The sequence below is a fragment of the Fukomys damarensis genome, unplaced genomic scaffold (genome assembly GCF_012274545.1).
Source record: "Fukomys damarensis isolate Sample0158 unplaced genomic scaffold, DMR_v1.0_HiC HiC_scaffold_19, whole genome shotgun sequence".
Taxonomy (NCBI): Eukaryota; Metazoa; Chordata; class Mammalia; order Rodentia; family Bathyergidae; genus Fukomys; species Fukomys damarensis.
The window spans coordinates 20820207-20841445 of NW_022900931.1; the positions used below are offsets into that span (position 1 = coordinate 20820207).

General features: G+C 37.5%; 1 pseudogene; it reads right to left on the reverse strand.

Moving 5' to 3' along the window:
* Positions 1 to 11979: 11979 nt before the first annotated feature.
* Positions 11980 to 20938, reverse strand: LOC104856632 (annotated as a pseudogene).
* Positions 20939 to 21239: the final 301 nt, after the last annotated feature.

Below are 21239 nucleotides of genomic sequence, written 5' to 3' on the forward strand. Positions count from 1 at the left end.
ATTTCTAAATGTCAGTAATCTTATTAGAATCTTATGCATTGTTGCAGAATATTCACACCAGGGAAACTATTTGGTATTTACACATGTGTGACTTATTTATTTCACTTAGGAGTATATCTTCAATATGTATCCATTTTCCTATGAATGAATCTATTCTCTCGCTCTTTATGGCTGAGTAATATTCCATTTTATAGAAAAACCACAACTTCTTTATCCAGTTTCCAACGGATGGGCAAATAGGCTGTTTCCAAGATTTAGCTATTACAAACTGTGCTGCTATAAACATGGGTGCACATACTTCTCTGTGATATGATTCTTTTAGTTCTTTTGGAAAGATACCCAGCAGAGGGATGGCTGGGTCAAATGGAACCTCCAGTCCAAGCTCTTTGAGGTATCTCCATATGGCCCATTTGATGTACTCAATGGCCGCATATAGCCAGCAGCTACTGTATCAGACAGAACAGCTCTAGAACAGACAAGTGGTCCTCAGAAGTTTTTTCTTTTTTACAAGAGAACCTGAAGATGTACCGAGATTGCCTTTGCCTGTGTAATGAGAGCCCAAAGCCCAGTTTATGATTTTCCAGTTCCTTTCCATCCCCTGCCTCACATTCCTTCCTTCTGGTCAACTTGACAAGCCGAAAGGGTTCAATTCAATACTAGTCTGACTACACAGCAAGACCTTGTCTGAAAAAACAAAATAGATGATAGATAATATTACAAATCTACAAGTTCCTAAATAACCTCATTTTTTCTTTCAGCTCAACTTTCTGACTTTTCCCTGAATTACTTATGCGTGATACAAAGTCCTTCATAACACTTGCATCTCTCCCCAGAAATGGCCCGACTGCCAGTGTATTCACGATCCTGAATTCTCTGATGGCTCAAGGAGCCTCTGCTAGAAACCCTCAGGTGCATATTTAGAAAGGCATTGAGAGAACACCTAGCAATGCTATTCTAGGATTTCTAAAGCAACAAGTTACCAGGATAAGGAGCTCCTTCCTCATGATGTCACCCTCGCAACTGAACAGATCTATTTACCCTAGAGTTATTTATAATGGGAAAATAAAACCATGAAAGCATTATTTCATAGGTTTCTCATGGTCCAGGACAGTGAAAAACAGGGAGTGAAAAAGCATAAGGAATATTCAATATTTCTATCAGTTATGTTCAATTTCTTTTATTTGTAGTGGGAAATTTAAGGAACCTAATTTTTGTAAAACAAAAGTTCAAATACAGGTAGTGCTATCAGGAGGTATTTATTGCCAGAAAGACATAATTAAAGGTATCCAACAAGATACTTTTTAGCTATAAAAGGTGCCAATGTGTTTAATTCGTAAGTAACACATTTTAGTGCAGTGTCATTTATTATGCTTTAAATGATTAGTTAAAAATAAAAAGGATGGAAATATGCCAAGAAGAAAAAAAAATTAACCAAAAAAGCCTCCATTGTCCAAAGCAACAACAAAATAAATAACAATAGCATTGAATTGTAAGTCAAAGAATAAAATATATTTCTATGAGTTCATGTCAGTATAAATAAATGAATGCTGAACTGGGAATAAGGCACGAGTCTTACTTATAAGAAATTGCAAATTATATATAAAGATACTCTTGTAGCGCTTAATTCCCCTCTCCTTGAATATGGCTCAATTTTAAAGTATGGGAAGGAAGAGGACCATGGAAAGAAAACAATAATAGCTCTACAGTAAGAAACACGGTGGATGCCACCACAACCAAGGGGTCAAGGTTAATGTCATCAGTGATATATCACACTAACGTCATGTGTACTCTGGTGCACGGCAGGCAATGAGAATGTCACTTCACCTCCATGGGAGTCTCCTCCAAATCTACAGTTCTAAACTAGTCATGAGAAAGCAGACCAAAAACTCAGGAGTGCTCTACAAAATACCTGATCAGAGTTCTTTGCACCTGTCAAGGTCACGAGAAAAGTGAAGACTCAGACATTGTTATAGAGAAGAGGTGACTGGTCCATGTATCCTGGACAGGAACTCAGAACAGAGAACATCAGTGGAAAAACCAGTGAAAATTGCCCAGAGTTGAATGAATATTTTTGACAAATGTACCATGGTCATGTAAGATTGTTAACATTAGGAGAATATTACACGATCGTTTGTAGAAAGACCAGTAGGTACCTAACACTATACTAAGTAGTAAACAAACATAAATGACAAATATAAAACTATATTAAAAATATATACTAAATGATTAATATAAACACAAAAATGATAAAATAATAAATATGCTTATAGATATTGGCATATCTACTATTCATATTACACATAGTTCACCCTGGAACTATTAAAAGAAATATGGTTGCCTTTAGGGCATTAAACTGTAAAAATGAATCAAACCGGATATAATGTAAATCACCTTAAATGATAGCTAAAATTTATTTAAAGCTTAGGCTAAGCCAGGTACAATTTGAAAAACTTTATGTGTACATATCAAATCATTTAATCCTCTGTAAACCCCAAGTAGACATATTATTATTCATATTTTTCTTTTCTTTTGAAATAATTTTAGATTCTGATAAAGGAATCTACAAAGAAGGCCCACGTACTCCCCATGGTAACATCTCACACAATTATGGTACAAAATTAAAAGCAAAATTAATATTGGTACAATCCACAGAGCTCACAGCAATTTCATCTTTTATTCATGCAGTCATAATGGGTGTATTTCTAAGTCTATATATTATTCCTGTTTTGCAGAAGAGAAAACAAAGAGAAGCTTAGAAGACTAACTTTGCCAAGGTCACCCAATTTGATATGGTGAAGGGGTCTTCAGGGCTGGGCAATTTGGTTCCAGAGCCCTTTCTTTCATCAGAAAGATCTACTATCTCACCTTAGCATATTGCAGTAACTTGCACAATTACATCAGTACATCTGTAGAAAGAATGTAATTGTGAATTGCAGGACCTGTAACCAGGAATCACAGGTCCTCAGGAGAGAGGACCAGAGAAAGCCTTTCAAAAGCGCAGAGTAGCTGTGAACATCCTATGTCTGTAGAAGGGCAAGGACTTCACACCAACCGACTTCAAATTTTGCAGTACAATCACCATGAAAATCAATCTTACAATGAACAAAAGAGCCTCTCAAGCTATTTTAACTGAAGGACAAGTCTCAAGAATAACAAACAGCCCTTGTTTTTTAAATTCATAACCACAGAACAATGTTTTAGCTATCCATCTACTTGTAGTGTCTCAAGGACTGTTATTAAACGCAACTAAAAGCTGCCTGAGGGCAAGGATGGTGCCCGTCCTGTTCAAGCTGCCTTCCGATGACTGAGTGAGTGAATGAACCATTAGAGGTGTCATCAGCAACATCCCATCATTTATCTACAATGCTCAGCAGTATTGTGCCCTACACCGGCTAGGGTTCTCACAGGAACAGAGAATACAGACTAGGAAGTATATGTGGAATTACGTGACAGGGCTTATTGAAGGCTTTCAGGGTCAGAAAAGAGTGTCACAATGGCCACCTGCACACTGGAGAGCCAGAGGATCTAGTAGCCGCTCAGTCTAAGAAGCTGGAATCCGCAGAACAAGTGTGACTAAGAATGAGGTGTCAGTCTGAGTCAGAGGCCTGAAATTTCCTTGGAGAGTGGCTGGTTTGAGTCCCAGTCCAAATGCTAAGGAAATTGAAGCCTAAAGTCCACAAGCTATGACAGTAGCAAAAAGACACACCGACACTCAAGAGAATGGAGTTTTTCAAACGCAGGTAGACTTCCTCTTTCTTCTCGCATTCCATCCAGTCTAAAAACCTACTGGACGGTGCCACCCACAGGCAGAGCAGGTCCTTCCTCCTCAGGTGGCTGGCCCACATGCCAGGCATCTCTAGAAATGCCTTCCCCACAAGACGCACCCAGAAAGAAGCTTTACTATCCTGCTAGGCGTCACTTAATTCAGTTACCGATCAAGATTGTCACAAATGCTTTTCATTCTTTTATTTCTAACATTCGATCTGTTTTCAAGCCCTGCAGAGTCTTACCGGATTTTCACCCTTTCATTTAATTTACATTTTCCCACACCTAAATCTACCATCCTGCTATACTAGTACCCGTGTACTTTGTTTCCTTTTACGATAGAGTAGTTATTCTTGCTCCTAAGGCCAAACCCTCTCCTTGTGCTCTTAATATGAACCTCTCATTTTAATAACAAGGATCCTTACTTCCCAAATTATTTCCTTCCCCCCAATTTCTCTCTCATTCGTTATTTCCATCTGCATACAAATACAGCTTAATATCATCCATGTTAAAAATAAATGAATATCACAAATCTTTTTACTTTAATCCCTAAATACTGTCGATTTTTCTGTAACTTCAGGACAAAATGCTGAACTTTTTAATATTTCCTGTCTCCTTTGTTCTCATTCTTATATCCACTAAGATTGGATCTTTATGATATCATTCCATAGAAACAGTTTTTATTAAGGCCACCAGATAATGTCATTTTGCAAAATTCTTGCAGGTCAACTTTCTGTCATTTATTTGATCTTTTACCTATTCTACCTTTGTTGAAACATCTTTTCTAGGCTCCCTTGATATCACAGACTCCCGGCTTTGTACTCCTTTGCTCCTCTTTTCTTCTTTAGAAATCTCATCCAAGCCTACAGTCTTGGATGCTTGCCACATGCACAGGACTCTCAAGTACACCCAGTTCTGACCTTTCTCCTGAGTTCCATATTCATTTATCTAATTGTTTACTTGACATCTCTTCTTGGATATCTAGCAGGCATCTCAAACTCAATATTTACAAAATGGGCCCTCCAACTCCTAGCCTGTCTCTCCTTTTCTCTATTCTTTCTGCCCAAGTATATTCTTCCTTCTCTTAGTGAATAGCACCGGGCCAGAAAGTACGGTGCTCTTCTTTGAGCGGATTCTTCAATGTCTTAATCAATCTGTAGATAAGACTAGTCTAAATCACCCCCAATTCAGCCAATAGTTGGCTGCTGTTCTTCCATTCCAGAGAGGAAATCTAGGCCAGGTCTCCTTTCTCTCTCACTCAGTTCACCACAACAACCTTCCAACGAGTCTAGGCTCCATTCTTCCTCTTAGTGTATGCTCTCGGTCACCTGCTGACTTTAACAACTCTCTTTTCAGCGAGAATAATACCTAAGCTCCTTCATCTACCAAAAATTCCTCCTTCATCATCTCCTTTGCTCCATAAAAACTAAATTATTTGGCTCCAATTTACCTCTGTAATCTTATCTCTTAGTACTCTTCTCTCTCCCTCCCTCCCTCCCTCTCTCTCTCTTTCTCCTTTGTCTAGAATATTTTCTCTCTGCTATGCTGACAGAATGACACCTACTCATTTTCTCAAGTTTCAGCTCTGTGAAGCTTTCCCAGACACTCTTCTTTGTAGAGATGCACTTAATTACTAAATAATTTTTCCTTCCTTGCTCTAAGCTTGATTTCACCTCAGCACTTTTACGCTTCCCGTTCCTTGAGTCTGAAAGGCTCTTTTCCCCACACCTGAGAGGGTGTTCCATTTTCATCATTTGTTTCAGCCTAGATAGCACTTCTACAGAGCCCTTCTGTAACTACCTGAGAAGAGGTAGTTGCACATTCTCTGGTGCCTTCTACCCCCTCTCCTGCTTTCATTATCTCTATGCCACTTACTATTATCTTTGATTATTTTATTTATTTATCTGTATAGGCTTGCTTCTGTTTCTGTCAGCTGAGAGAGAACCTCCCTGTAGTATACAGCGGACAATCAATAAAGAATAAAGCGGATAAACATTTGAGGATAGTTTGCCATGTTCCGGTTACTTATTGGACGATATTAAATAAAGTATTGGTCCTTGATCATGTCCTTTCCAGCTATGTGGGGAGAAAGATAATGCAATAAAAATAATAACAATACAATATGGCAAATGGTATTGATGTACATATAACCAGTTATAAAGCTCATAAGAAGGAATTAATTACACCTCCAGAGAGAGTTGGCTGGAAAGATTTAATAGAAGTGTTTTTTTTTTAGCTGAATGCTAAAAAAAATTTAAATTAGGGTTGTCTTTTAGTGAAAATAAATTTTCAGCAGCTACCATATTAAAAAGGCATGAAGAAAATATTAGAAAAGGCACACAGGCACAAAATTTATATATAGATCACTACCATCCAAATCATAATCCCAGCAGGATTTTTTTTTTTTAGAAATGGATAAGTTGATTCTAAAATTTATATGGAAATACAAAGGATCTAGACTGCAAATCAAATGAAAAAAATGGAAACATCTATACTGTGTGATTTCAAGACTTACTATAAAGCTACAATAAATATGTATTGATGCAAATATCTGTATCAGTGATACAGAATTGAGAGTTCAAAAGTCGATCTCCATTTACAAGGTAATTTGATTTTCCACAAAGCACTGAAGCAGGATTGTAGGAAAAAGAGGTTCCTGTTAAAAAATGGCTCTGAAATAATTGTCTATTGGTATGAGAAACAATGGATCTTAACCTCACACTGTACCAGAAAATATGTAAATTGGATTGTAGTGCTAAACATGGAAGCTAAAACCATGAAGTTTCAAAAGAAAACAGTACAATATCTTTGTGACTAGAGAACAGGAAAAGGTTGCTTGGAGAGGACAAGAAAAGCCATAATCAGAAAAAATTGATAAACTAGTCTTCAGGAAATTAAAACCATCTGATTGTCAAAGGGTACCATTATAAAAATAAATAGACAAGGGCCGGTGATATATTTCGGTGGTAATGCCCTTGACTATAATGTACAAGGCTCTGGGTTAGATATTCAGCATTTAAATAAATAAATAGGCAAGACACAGACTGGAGAAAACATTTGAAAAAGCTTTCTGTACTTGACAAAGAACTGGTATCTTAGTAGCTTTCTCATTGCTGAGACACAATACCCGACTCCCACTACTTTAAAAAAGGAGAATTTTATTTTGGCTCACAGATAATAGGGGTTCCAGCCCATTACCTGCTTCAGCTGGCTCCAAGGCAGATGGCTTGGCAGAGGAGAAACAGCACATGGCATGGCTGCAGGAAGCAGAGAGCAATCGAGGGAGGAGGAAGGGAGATAAACCCTTCCAGGCCACATTCCCAGGGACACACCTCCTCTGACCAGGATTTATCTCCTAACATCGTATTTAGCTACAAATGCTTCAGTACACTAACCCATTGCTGCTAACCACTCCTCCAAGATCCGATCATCTCCCCAAAGCCTATATATGAGTACGCAAGGGAGGACATCTAGATGTAAACCATAACAACTAGTAAGTGGGATTACAGAAAACTCAAGTTAACAACATCAGAAAAGCAAATATTTGAACAGACGTCACAGTAGGAAGTACACAATGATGAAACAAACACGTGAAAAAGATCTCAACATCGTCCACCACCAGGGAAATACAAATTAAACCATAATGAGACACCACTACATACCTATCAGAATGGCTAAAATGAAAAAGACTGACATTATTGAATGGAGTATATGGAAAAACCAGAACCCTCATACGTTGTCAGAGAAGTGTAAGGCTGTACAATTCTTGGCTATTACTTAAGCAGGTGTGTGTGTGTTTATATCTGCCATACGACCCACAGCTCCATTAGTATTTACCCAAATAAGTGAAAACATATGTCCAAAAAAGATGTGTACCAGAATTCATAGCAAATTAATCTGTAACAACTGAACAGTAGAAAAGCTCAGATGTTTGTTAACAGGAGAATAGATACTCAGATATATTTATGCAATGGAATACTATTCATCAGTTACAAAAGAATTTATTAACTACTATATTTTATGCAAAAGAAGAGTCTGTACTGTATGATTACTTTCACATAAAGTTCTAGGGCAAGGCAAGATTAATCTCTTCTCTGGTAGAAAAATACTGAGCAGTGGTTATCTCTGGAAGACTAGGGCTGGGATAGACTGGGAAAGGGAACTAAGGAGATCCCTGGAATGATGATCCTCTTCTATATCCCAATAGGGGTTTGGATTACACAGCTGCATATACTTATCATATTTCAGGGGATGGTGCAATCAAATTTTGTGCATTTTACTATATGTAAATTTTTACCTCAGAATTAAAATAAAGGTCTTAAACGAACACTGAATATTCAGGCCAAAGTGGCTAGGGGAAAACTACTTGTGGCTGCAATTTGCTTTGATAAAGATATAAAATGAGAACAGTAAAGATAAAATCCAGGCAATGGGAAATGGACACTAACTCTGAAATTCCTTAAGACTTTACTTTTGAAAATATTTAAAATAAATACTGGGGGGAAAAGCACAGACATGAAGGATGTGGACAACCCTGTCAGGGATTCGGTGGCTGCAACAGAAGGAAACTGGGTGAACAGTGAAGAAGAGTCAGGCTGTGAAGGGCACCCTGGGTCACGAGAGGAGTTTGTGTTTACCCCAAGCAGCAGGATTTCTCCACCCACTGCCACTGCTGTCAGCCTTGCCCTCATTAACTTTCATCTGGGCTTTTGCAATATATTTATTTAATCAAATTGAACTGAACTGAATCAGATATGAAGAATGCACTTAGATTGCCTGTGAGTTTACATAATTTTCCCTGCTTTACTATTAGTCAACTTTAAGATTTTTTTTGAGCATATAAATAGAAATTGCTGTCTGAATGCGTTTCCAGAGGAAAGTAGCTTCAAAACTCTATCTTTGTTTCTAGCCCTGAGGTCTTGCTTTACATTTTTCCCAACATACACAAGAAGCATACTTCATAGGTAGCTTTTAAAAGTGGAGAATGAAAAATGAATTCACTTTATGTTTCTCAGTATAAAACATTCAAACAAACGTTGAATACAAAATACTATAGTAAACACTAAGAAGTTGTATAAAATTATCTAATTATAAACTATAGCCCCTGACTCCAATTTAAAATTTCTCTATTTTATGAAGCACAAATGTAATTCTTTGAAAGTGATGTTTTTTTTAGTCGGAAAAAAGAATCTAACAAATGGCTCCCTGCCCCAGTTCATTTTTCTATTCCCATTTGATAATGAGATAACTATTTGCAAAGGTGTAATGGTGGATGATATCATAGGTCTGAGCACATTAAGTGTTTACCATCTATGGAGACAAAGTAGCAGGGACTGAGCAAGGCTTATCATTTCCAGCATCTCCCTGTAAAATGCAAATTCACCTCCAGTAATTCTTAAAACACAGTGGTAGCTATGTACCATGCCATTTCTCTTTATGAAGAAAATTTGACCTATTCATCTACTTATTTTTACATTTTTTATTTTCTATAGGCTCTGTTTTGATTTGGAAAACATAAATACCCCTTACATTTTCTAAGACTACTGAGCAAACCACCTATCTGTTCTTGAGAATCTTGTTTTTGCTGAACTCTGCATTTCTAGAGTTTTGTATAGTGCCTGGCACAAAATATATTCATGATGAATATTACCTGAATACAGATATGAATAAAGAAGAATACTGCCCTATTTAGTAATCAGAAATTCATTCAACAGACTTTTTATTAAGTATTGGAAATAGACTAAAAATATTGATGGGTGATTGTGTGATTCATGTAAAATCAGAATGGATACTATTGAGGATGAATTTAAAACCAGAGCTGAGTCTCAGGCAAAGGTTAGAAGTCTATTAATTTTGTACTTGGGGGCTTTTCCCATCCCTTTTCATAGAGTGATGAATCCTTCTGGCTCTCTGGCAGATACTGATTGCCTAATCAAAGAATTTCCTTTTTTTTTTGGTCCTAATAGAACTCGAATTTGCTTCAGGGTCTGTCCTCCTCTAGGGAGTTTGGGTCTTTGAGGGGTATTGACATCACCAATTTAGCTGAATACTGAGCGTGCTAAGCAATCGTGTTGCTCTCAGTCCCTGGCCAGAGATTGGTTTAGGCGACTATTTGTGATGTAATTCTTCTAAGGTGAACGATTGCCTGCAGGCCCAGGGAAAGTCATCCTGTGTGACACACAGAAAGAGACACTGGTATTGCTCACTCAGTGTTGTGTTGTATGTGAAAGCAGCATCTGGAATTGGTACATTCTCCTGATTAAACACTGAAGACAAAGCCAACAGATAGAGAAAAGCAAAAACAAGAGATTCCAGAGAAGTGGACCTGAACTCTGTGAGGGAGACCACCTGATCTCTTTGTAAAATATTTTAACTGAGGCTTTCTGTCATTTGCTGCTAAAAAAAAAAAATAGATAGGATGTTATATGGATTTCCTGAACTCCTGAATTCTGGAAAGCTGATCACCTATGAATGGCAGATGTAGGAATATGACTCACCAGAATATGTGGCCTCTCTCTCTTTATCTATCTGGTGTTTTTTTTTTTGGAGACATCATCTTGCTGTGTATTTCTGGCTGGCCTCAGACTCATGGCAATCCTCCTGCTTCAGCCTCCCGAGTGCTGAGATAGCAGGCATGTGCCACTGGCTCATTTTTAATATGTCCTGAAAATGAGAATTTAATGTTTGTGTTAAATAGTTATAGTTTTCCCTAAAGTCTTTTTATTTGGACAAAAAGTAATGAAATCTGATGATTAGAAAAGAAGGACAATTATTTGCTTAAACAAAAGGAATTCTCTTACTATTATTTCCCGTACAGCTACTAGAAACTGACTGCTGATGGTCAGCTCATTTGACAATGTACATTTACTTTCCACAAGCGTTTTTTTTTTGTTTGTTTGCTTTGTTTTTTAATCTAAAAGACTTCATTCAAATGGGGGCGAGCTCACACCACAGTCACACGATGGGCTTCGAAACTCATTGGCGCCACCTAATCAAGTGGTGATTAATACAGCTGTCTGAGCGTGCAGAACGTGGGACAGAGGACAAGTCCCACAACATGACAACTGAAGATTTCTTTTCTCAAGACAGGTTCTTTGGGGGATACTTTGAAAACCTCATGTCAAATGACAGAGAAACTGAGAGATGCTTTCATGAGCATTTACAATGAAAGGAGCTAGCTTTAAAGGCTAAGATCAAAAAGAAAAGCCAATCTTTCATGCATGGAGTATTCTAGGCATTTCCTGTGACTGAAGGCAAGTGGGAAAATACTTTTTTCTGAGCCAGCCGTGGCAGCCCACATACCGCCACGTGATAGAGTGGTGTGAAAAAGGAAGAAGTACTCATTATGCCTGGGTACCTGGCTTGGTAGCTGGGGCAGAGGAAGTGAATAGCTCTGTGGTGGTAAGAATGAAATAAAAGGGCCCGTTTTATTTTAGCAGCAGTCATTGCCAGGTTTACCAAAAAGAGTTCCCTTGTTCATTTGCTACTGTTGTGTTTATAGTCTATAACATTAGAAAAGTAATAAGCGTTACATTTTATTGAGCACTAGCTATATGCTAGGTACTATCCAGGTTCAAAGATCAATTAAACAAGGCTGCTGTTCTTGGGGAATTAAGAATTACAAACTGATACTCAAGATGGTAACAAATCACCATGGGATCCGCAAACAGAAAGAAATTCATGGCCTTGGGGAGCCAGGCGAGTCTCCCTGAACACGTCCCAGACCTGAAGACTTTCTGAACGCCTACAGATACGTCAGGGGTAGGCATCTGACCAGGCCCAGAAAGGCTAACAATGGAAGAATGCCCAAAGATTCAGGGAGTGTAATTGTAGCACATGGTATCTCTGGAGCCCATGGGGACATGGGAGCGGGGTGGAATCAGTGGCAGGAGATCAAACTGGAAGCTGAGACGAGCCATCAGGCTTTCAAAGAAAGTGACCGACATGATTACACCTTGTGTTTTGAAAAGCATGTCGTGAGGAGAATGAATTAGCGGAGGGAGAGATTAGAGGAGGTGGAGCCAGTTCAGAAGGGCAAGTTAGGAGGTTATTTTCATAGCTCCTTGGAGGGAACGGTGACTTGCTGAACTAAAATGCTTTCAGGGGAAGGAGGAAACACAGAATCTGAAAACATGCAAAGCAAAACAAAAATGCAACCAGGAAGACCAGGTGAATAGTGAGTTGTTGTGGAGGGAAAAAGGAGAAAATTACAAATTATTCCTAGGTTAAAAGTATAAAAGATTGAGGAGATATACATGTAATGATGTCTTCTATAAAAACCCCTACCTCTAGATATGTTTCTGATTCAAGAAGCATTATAAAATTGTTATTAATTTGTTAATTATAGATAATAGAACTTTAGACATGGTAGAGAACATAGAATTAAAGATCCCATTAAATCTACAAAATACATGATTTTAAATAAAATATTTATAAGCTAATATAACTGATAGCTACCTGTTATTTCTAATCATGTTATAGGTGTTTTTGATAATAATATATAGCAATTGTTTAAAGCAAATGCCAGCTATATACAGAAGCCAGAAGAAACGTGATCATTTCTTTTCACTGAGATGCTTCTCCTTGGTTTTCAGTTCTTACCTTGAGTTTTCTGACTTAATCTTCACATATTTAGCCCTGAAGTCATATCACTGAACCTTACTAGCAAATATGAAGAGAAAAGGAAATAGCTAAGTCATCTGTTTTTACTTTTGGTGCCGAGCTGGTCTAGACAGGATGATTTCACTTTCACAGGGCTTTTGGCCGGTAACCATTTTGCCCTTGAAAGTGTTATGTTTCAATTAAGGATGTGCTACTCTAATATATTCATGGTTGAGGGTAGCTCTTTGGTCCTTTATAGGTGTGTACCAATTGCCATTAATATAAACAGTAGTATGAATATATGGCACATTATGGTTTTAAAATGCCTTTACATTTCTTAGGTAACTCATAAGAAACATTTGACATAGATGTAACTGATGCAAATAGAACTCTTAAATAAAATTTAACCCCTTCATTATGAGATATAACACACATGTGGTTAGTTGCACAAAACATGGGCAGCTCAAGGAATTAAGATAATCACCTGTGTAACCACTTCCAAGTCAAGGTCTACTGCCAGATCCCTGACGCACCCCCCACATCGTAATTTTCAGCCATCACCCAACCTCTATAACACATTACCACATTCATGGCCTAACACATATGGCTATCACTTCTTCACAGTTCTGCTATACCTATTGGGGTCCCTAAACACTACCACTTTTGTTTAACTTGATTTAAACAGTTCTGTGTATATTGCACGAGCTTTTTTGATAATCCTTTAAGAAAATCCTTTTATTCTGTTTTTTGAGATTTACCTGTGCTATTTTCAGCTATAGTTCATTTTTATTTCATCGCTATGGAGCATTTTAATTGAATAAATAAGCCACAATCAATTTATCCTTTTATCATTGATTGAAATTTGAATTGTTCTGGGTTTGGCAACAACAAATAATGTTTTATGAATGCTCTGTACACAAGTGCACAAGTCAGTGGAATTACTGAGTCACAGATTATGTGCCAACTATGTAATGTCAAATTGCTTTCAGCTGTTTGTATCAATTCACACCCCAGTTGATAGTATTTGAGAGTTCTTGGTCTTTCATTAATATATTGCTACTGTTGGCTTTTAATTTTATCCTTTTGGGTGGATATGTAGCACTCTCTCACTATAATTTTAATTTGTATTACTTTGATTACTACCAATGGAATGTAGCCCATTTTCATGTGTTTACTGGCCATATGGGTATTTTTTGTGTTCTGTCAAGTATCTATAATTATGTTTTTCTTATACTGATTTATAGGACTTTTTTGATCATTTGTTTATATTACAGATTTTTTAGTCAGGGTCTTGCTATTCATTTTCTTTGTGATATCTTCTTTGAAAAGTTCTTAAATTTAAAAAAAAATTTTTTTTTTTTGTAGCAGGGATCGAACTCTGGACCTTGCACTTGTGAGGCAGGCAGTGGCACCACTGAGCTAAATACCCGGCCCATTGAAAAGTTCTTAATTTAATTTAATTTTATTTTCTCCAGGCAGTAGTTTACTTGAGATGCATAAATGAAACAAATCAGTGTCATACAAAATAATACGAATTTTAAAAGTTTATTTATAAGTTAATTCCATAAACAACTAAACATAACAAAGAGTTCCTGGCTTTCATCTTATATGCCTAGAAAATAAATTGTTTTAATAACTATCTAAATCTGTCTCTTGCTTCCAGAGAAATGAACACATGACAGATACATATTTTCAAACTGTCTCTAACATTTACAGATTTACAAGTAAACACTGCTGTATTTTTATACAGAATTGGAAACAGTCTGTTAAGAAGTTAATTTCTAGTAACTTCCTACTTATAAGACTTGAACTTTATAAAATATATGCATTTTATAAATCTTATAATTCAGGTGATTTAATTATGATTGGTCTGTAGAAATATACATTACAAGTCTGTCAGGCATCCATGACACAGTACAAGTATACATGGACAGGAATTTTATTATGGTCAGAAAAAGATGTTTTAGGTGAAAAGGTGACTTTATTCCCAATATCCCTTCTACTGGTTCTGTACACTTTAGAACATGTTCTTAATTCAAAAAGAAACAATATCCAGTAATTTGACTCTTTTTTTGTTGTTGTTTTTTTTGTTTGAAACTGTTCTATTTTTTACAGATTTAATCAGCAATGACAAAGTAGGATCAAGGGACTTCTTTTATAATTTCTTTTCAGTCTCACTTTCCTTTTTCTTTATTGCATGAATAATTAATTTCTTGTTCTTTTTGTTCTCATTGCCAGGTTTTCTTCTCAAGGGTTTTTTTTTCCCCCACAGCTTTCATTTTCTTGATAATAGGATCTGAGGGATCCAAACTGAACAAATGGGAAGTACACTTTGCTGAAATCATGCATTGCTAACGTTTACCTCAAAGCCACCGCTCACAAGTCCTTCTTTTTTGTAAGCTGTTTCCCCTTTCCCTTCTTCTTCTTTTTTGGAACTGGGAATCGAACTCAGGGCCTCACACTTGCCAGGAGCCCCTGTTTCTTCTCTGTGCTCAGATTCTCAGGCTCCACAATCTAGTAACTGAAGTGTTTCTTGCTGTCCTCTTCCTCAGCCATCACAAGCGAAACCATTTCAGCCTTTTGTCTTTCTATTTCACTTTCCTCTGGAGAGGTAGCATCTTTTGCAGATTTCATTGATTTTTTTTCTTTAAACCTGTTTTTTTAAAACTTCTTCAGTAAAGTATGGGACATTCAACTCAACATCAGGGGAAAGTTTATCCTGTCTGGCCTCTTCAGCCAAGAGCCTTTTGTTTCTTTTTCCATCTTTTCTCTTTCTTTTTCTCCAAAAATTGTTCCCAGTGGATTAGTTTCTCTTTTCCTTTCAATTTGTTTTTAAAACTACTTCTGTACTTTCTTTAAGGGCTGGAACCCACTTAAATTTCCATTTCCATGTAATTTTCTTTTCCTTTCTTTTCTTTTTCTTGAATGAGCTGCAAGTGCTGCCCATATTTAGCAATTTGTTCTTCATCATCCTGACTTTTTTATTTTCCTATCATCTTTTCCATTTGACTTAATCATAACCTTGTATCTCCTCTTCTACCACCTCTTCACCTTCACTAGAGGAAGCTAAGTAGGCTTGAAAATCCATGTCCAAAAGTTCTTCCTTTTTAAATTTTCTGTTGAGTGTTGTGATTCGTTCACGATCAGTCTCTTCCCAAGTGACCTCCACCACTGATGCTCCCATTGCAGCAGATGGGAAATATTTTGGTTTATACCCTGATAAATCCGCTTCTGAGGCTACATCTTTGGGCTCATCATCAAAAGTAATATCATCTGGTATAAATCTCACAACTATGAAAGAATAACCACGTTTGAGTTCCGGGCCATCACAAGCCCCATAAATTTTACTTGTTTTGGGAGAATCACAGTTCGCTGTTGTGTAATAATAGTACTTCAGTCATTGGAACTGGTAATTTCTCAATGGTTCTCTAACTTTACTGGTCCTTGAACTTGCTCTTCCTTCACCTTCGCCTTTCCAAGCTCTGAAGGATACACGATTACAAAAAATATAACTCCTCCTCTAGGTTTAAATGAGTCAAACAGAGCCAGAAAATCTTGCTTTTACTCTCTCCCAGTCCATGTTGCAAAGTGCTAAGTGACATGTAATCTCAGCAGCTGAGGAGCATCTTTATCTGATTCTCCCAGACATGCTCAAAACCAGGTTCTTTTGGAAATAAATCTGCCAAATCACCTTCATCCTCAGAACTAGTTTCTTTATTTCCTTTACCCCTTGCAAGCTCAGAGCCACTGTCACTTTCATCATCTCACTATTGTCATTTTCACTCCTATCATCGGACGAAGCTCTGCCGCACTCGTGATTTCATCTTCAGCGTCCTCTTTCCTCCGTTTCATCGGCATGGTCTGCATCTTCCTCCAGGACATCTTTGTCAGACCCATTACCATCACCATCTCTTACTATAATGAACGGAACCACTGACTGCTTTTCTCTTGTCTTAGAACAATCGATCTTGGCAGATTTCACAGTTTTAGAGTTGCTTAGGTCTGTCTTTAGTTTTTCTTTGGGAAAAGAGTCTCTACTATGTTCAACAATGCTTTCCTAGCTTTTGCACTTTTTGTGTAAGTTCTTCGCTGTCCTTCTTAGGACTTACTTCTGAATCTATCTTCTTAAATTTACATGTGCTTTTCATTTTCTGCTTTCAAAATTGTCTAAATCATTTTTATTTCCCGGATCCTTTTGAGTAATTTTCTTTCTTATTTCCCTGAATCACATTTTTAAAATCTATTTCTTTTTTGTACGGTGCTGTTTCTTCTTTATTTTCTGTTGACTCAGTGACTTGCTATCTTCATCAGAGAGATTAGAATCAGAGCCTGACAGGTCGTAGAAATGTCCCAAGTCCCTGGTAGTGCCGTAGTGGATAGGGTGTCCTCTTTCATCAGTAGCATAGTTCAATTTGAACTTTTGTCATGAAACGTGGCGTGAAATCTCTTGTCAGTTTTGACTTTTTGATCCTTTTCTGGCATTTCCCTAAACTTGGGGTCCTTTGAAACCTGCCTAAACTGCTATTTCTTGTTTGGATGACGTTCTTACTGAAGAAATTTAAAAAAAAACCCGGTATGTCTCAGATCCCTCTTCAACAATCTTAATTTTAATGTAGTGCAATGTACCGATCTTTTCTTTATGGTTAGTTTGACAAGAACTCTTCACCTCTGTTAACATGCCACGATGGCCTTTTATAGATGAGGAACTGAGTATAGAGACAGGGAGTGGTTTCCCAAACCTAAATCCTTACGTTTTGGTACCAAATCTTCCATTATTTCTATGACACCATGTTAATGTAATTTTTAATGAGAAACTTCTTTTATGAATTTGACTTACCAATCTTTCCTAATCACTGAATATGGTAGAAAACTTTAAGGGTATTGAAGAGCACCCATAAAACTCCCACTTGTCCCCTCTTGTTCTCAGCCATAGGTGCAAAGACACTTTGGAAATATTTCCAATCCTGATGCTTATACAGCTTATCCAGGAAAAGTCTCAGCTGATTAATATGTCCCTGCTTCTTCTAGTCTCATTTCTATCCTACAAAAATAGCCCAGGCAAAATACAGGGATCTTAAGTTTTATAGAGCACACACATTAACAAATAAGTCATCTTTTGATTTGGGATAACACAGTATGAATACACAGAAAGTTATAGGGGCTATGTAAATAAGGCAGTAATGCAGCATATTTCCAGTTGGAAATGAGCCTCCCCAAATTTCCATAGAGACATACACCCACATGTGAGATCATCATTGCTAGGTAAGGGTCCCATTAGATTTAAGAATGATCCAGAGTACCTGGAGAGATGAATAGTCCCAAAATTTCTAGTTGTGTTTCTGCTTCCTCCCTGGGAACAAACGACTGGTACAAAACAACTTCATCCCAGACATTATTTTTTATAACCTCATGTTTTGACAAACGTTTAAACTTGCTGCAGCTTCAAGAAGTAGTACATGGGGCTTCTGTATACACTTTGCTCAGTTTTACCAATATTTTACATATTGCTCTAATTTCTTTATCCTTCTTTTTACCTATGCATATTTTTTTATCTGACATGTATGAGTAAGTTGGAGACTTCATGCCTCTTTTCTCCTAAATAACTTAATATGCATTTCTTATCGACATTTAGTGTTGATATAACACTATTATCCAACTGATAATCCATACCCAAGCAATGTACTTTTATTGTCGTTTTTCTCCTTTAATCTAGATTCCAATCCAAAGGTCGACCTTGCATTTAATTGTTGTCTCTTTAATTTCCTTTATCCAGAATAGTCCCTCAGGCTTTCTACGCTTTTCTTTACCATGTTTTGAAGAATACGGGCATTATTTTGTAGACTGTCCCTCATTTGTGTCTGATTTTTCCTGGGGCTACACATTTTGTCAAGGAGATCCCAGAAGTGAAAGCATACCCTTCACTTTGTATCAATCACAGCAAAAGGAATAGAATGCTAGTAGTGTTAACTTAGATCTTTAATTATATTGGTGCTGTCTAGGTTTCTCCACTGTGAAACCATGGAAATACTCTTTACCTCATCAAAGTTTGGCATACTGGGCAGCCATTGAGAGATTTTAAACCGCTCCATTTCTTCTATTTATCTGTTGATGTTCTGCTGTACCAAAGAGCTCTCCCATTTATTCCATTGCCATCATTTATTTTGATGCTTAAATTGTGCAAGGCCGGGGTAGTGAGGAGCCCTTTACAGCTGACTCCTGGCTCCTTTTGATTTCTACCCACCTTTCATTCATCTTTCAGAGCCCTGAGATATCCCAGACTTGTCTTGAATTTCCCTTCCTGGGCCTTGGAATTAGCTTTTTAATTATTTTTTTTCCTCTAAGTATCTCTAGCTCTACTTAGTGAAGAGTGGTATTTAGAAAAGCCAGATCAGTATAGTGCTTACATAACCACATGTATTTGTCAAAGCTATCTATAGAACTGCACACTAAAAATAATTTTTCTTAATTCCTGGGTATTTATAATACAAAGTACATCATCACTGTGACAAAAGAGAAAACTGAAAAATGAATTCTAGAACATGAGTAATATGTGCGCCAACCAATTAAGATCTAGTACACATCAAGCACCCAAAAAACCTTCCTTTTGCCCTTGGTGCCAACCTCTCTCTCTACCCTATCCTCTGGCCCCCATGGATCTAACTCGGCTCCTCTGGCTTATTTTGAAATGGGGTTACATCTATGCAGCCTGTGTTCGCTTGAAGTTATGCTGTGAGCTTCCTCCAGGCTATTGTACGTACTGATAATTTTTTAAAATTATTGAATAATAAGTCATTTTGTGTTCTACAGACCATCAGTCGAAGAACAATTGGGTTTTGGTAATTATGAATAAAGCCATTAGAAACATATATAACAATTTTTTCATTTTTCTTGAAACGGAGGAGTGGGGATTTATAAAATAAAACTTTGTATTTGTAAACTATAAAAATGCCTCAACTTTACAAAGTAAAAATAAAAATCTTTATAAACTAAAGTTGCCAAATATTTTTCAGCTGCATTCACACCAACAACGAGTGAGAATTTTATTTGCTGTATATCATTCCTGGCACTTGATATTGTTATATTAAAATTCCTTTAAAGTGGGCCGGGGATTTAGCTCAGTGGTTCCGCTGCCTGCCTCACAAGCACAAGGACCTGAGTTCAATTCCTAATACCAAAAAAAGAAAACATTTCTTTAAAGTATTCCAATAAGTACACAGTGATATCTCATTGGTGGTAATGTGCACTCTTCTCTTGAATAATATTAATTCTCTTGAATAATATTAAGCATGTATGCTTCTACAAAAAGAGAAGTAGAATCATATTGGACTTTCAATCTATAACCTACGTTTTATTTCCATCTAATATGTCATTCATATTGCCCGATGATATAATTAATAGATCGTTTTGTTGAAAGTCTAAGTAAATGGCTAGCCAGCCAATGTAAAAAAGCAGATGAGTAATCTTGTAATACAATGTCACTCGCCCTCATAAAGATAAATTTAGAGTTCACCTTTTGACACTGGAAGGACAGATATATCCTTCTCTTTCTGGTTATTTGTTTTCCCTTCCAGAGCAGCCTATGGATTATTGCTTAGGACCAATTCCTCCACCTCCCCTGTCTCCTGTGGTTCTGCCAAAGTGCTCTTTAATTGTGGGTGCAGTTGGCAGAACAACATGCTTTACGGTATCTTTTACCCATCCCTTCCAGTTCACCTTTCACTGTCTTATCACCTGCCCAAGGCAACAGGTTAAGGGGCTTTCCTAACCTATCATTTTTTACATGAAATCTCAGAGATTGTCTCTCTCCTACGACCGCCACCCCTATTTCCGTGGGAGCCCCTTGGACTGCTCATAACCCCACCACGAGCTACCTGGCCCTCAGCCAGTTCCTATCAAACAATCAAGTCAATGCTCCAAGAATGTCCCATAGGCTGACTTTTCAGGTCATTTCTCTTAAAGTTGCATTTTTGTTGCAATACTTACACGAGCTCTTTGTTTCAGCTAGATAGGTTTCCTGAAGCAAGACGGGTGGCTGAATTTATTCTTACGTTCACCTCACCCATGTACGAACTTGACAGCTATTCGTGGTTAATCAGAATAAGAGGACACATTCTCAGAGTCGGGATTTTAAAGCCTTAAACACCTCCTTGAGGTTTTCTATCCTCTGAGATAAGGCTGTTCAGCACAGATATCTTTCTGTGCACTGCTTTCTCCCAGAAGAGAAAAAGATTGTTTGGAAAGGGTCCACCTCGAATACCTGGACGTTAGGCCCCCATCCCTGAATGACCTCTGGACTCTGCTGGTGAAAAAATAGTTGAGTTCTTGCCTTGAATGGTCACTCATTCTCCTCTCTGAGGAGGAAGATTGATGGGAAGCAACTTTACCCTCTAACATATTCCTCTTCCACATTGATAAGTACTTTCTTCTTCTTCTGAAGGGTTCCCCAAAGCCTCTCCCAGAGGACAATCTGACTCCACTTGGTCTTCAGCAGCTGCGCAGAAGAACACGTCTGAAGTAAGCATCTTTTCCCTTCTTTGCTGGAAGATCTGATGAGGACAAGGTAATCCACCATATTGTGTCTGACCTAGTGTCCAACTCAAAGCCCCCAAGATAAAAAGATGTGTGGGAAAGATCCAAGTCTCTTATTTGTAACATGACGTCTAGACTTTTAAATGTCTGTACACTCATGCCTTCATTATCTATCATTGTGTAACAAATTATTTCAAAATTGAGCAGTTTAAAACAATAAGCATTTTATCACCTCCCAGTTTCTGGGGTCAGGAATCTCAGCTCACTTAGTTGTGTGGCTCTTAGCTCAGACCTCTGCATGAGGTATCATTGCAGAATCAGCCAGCTCTACAGTCTCTGAAGAA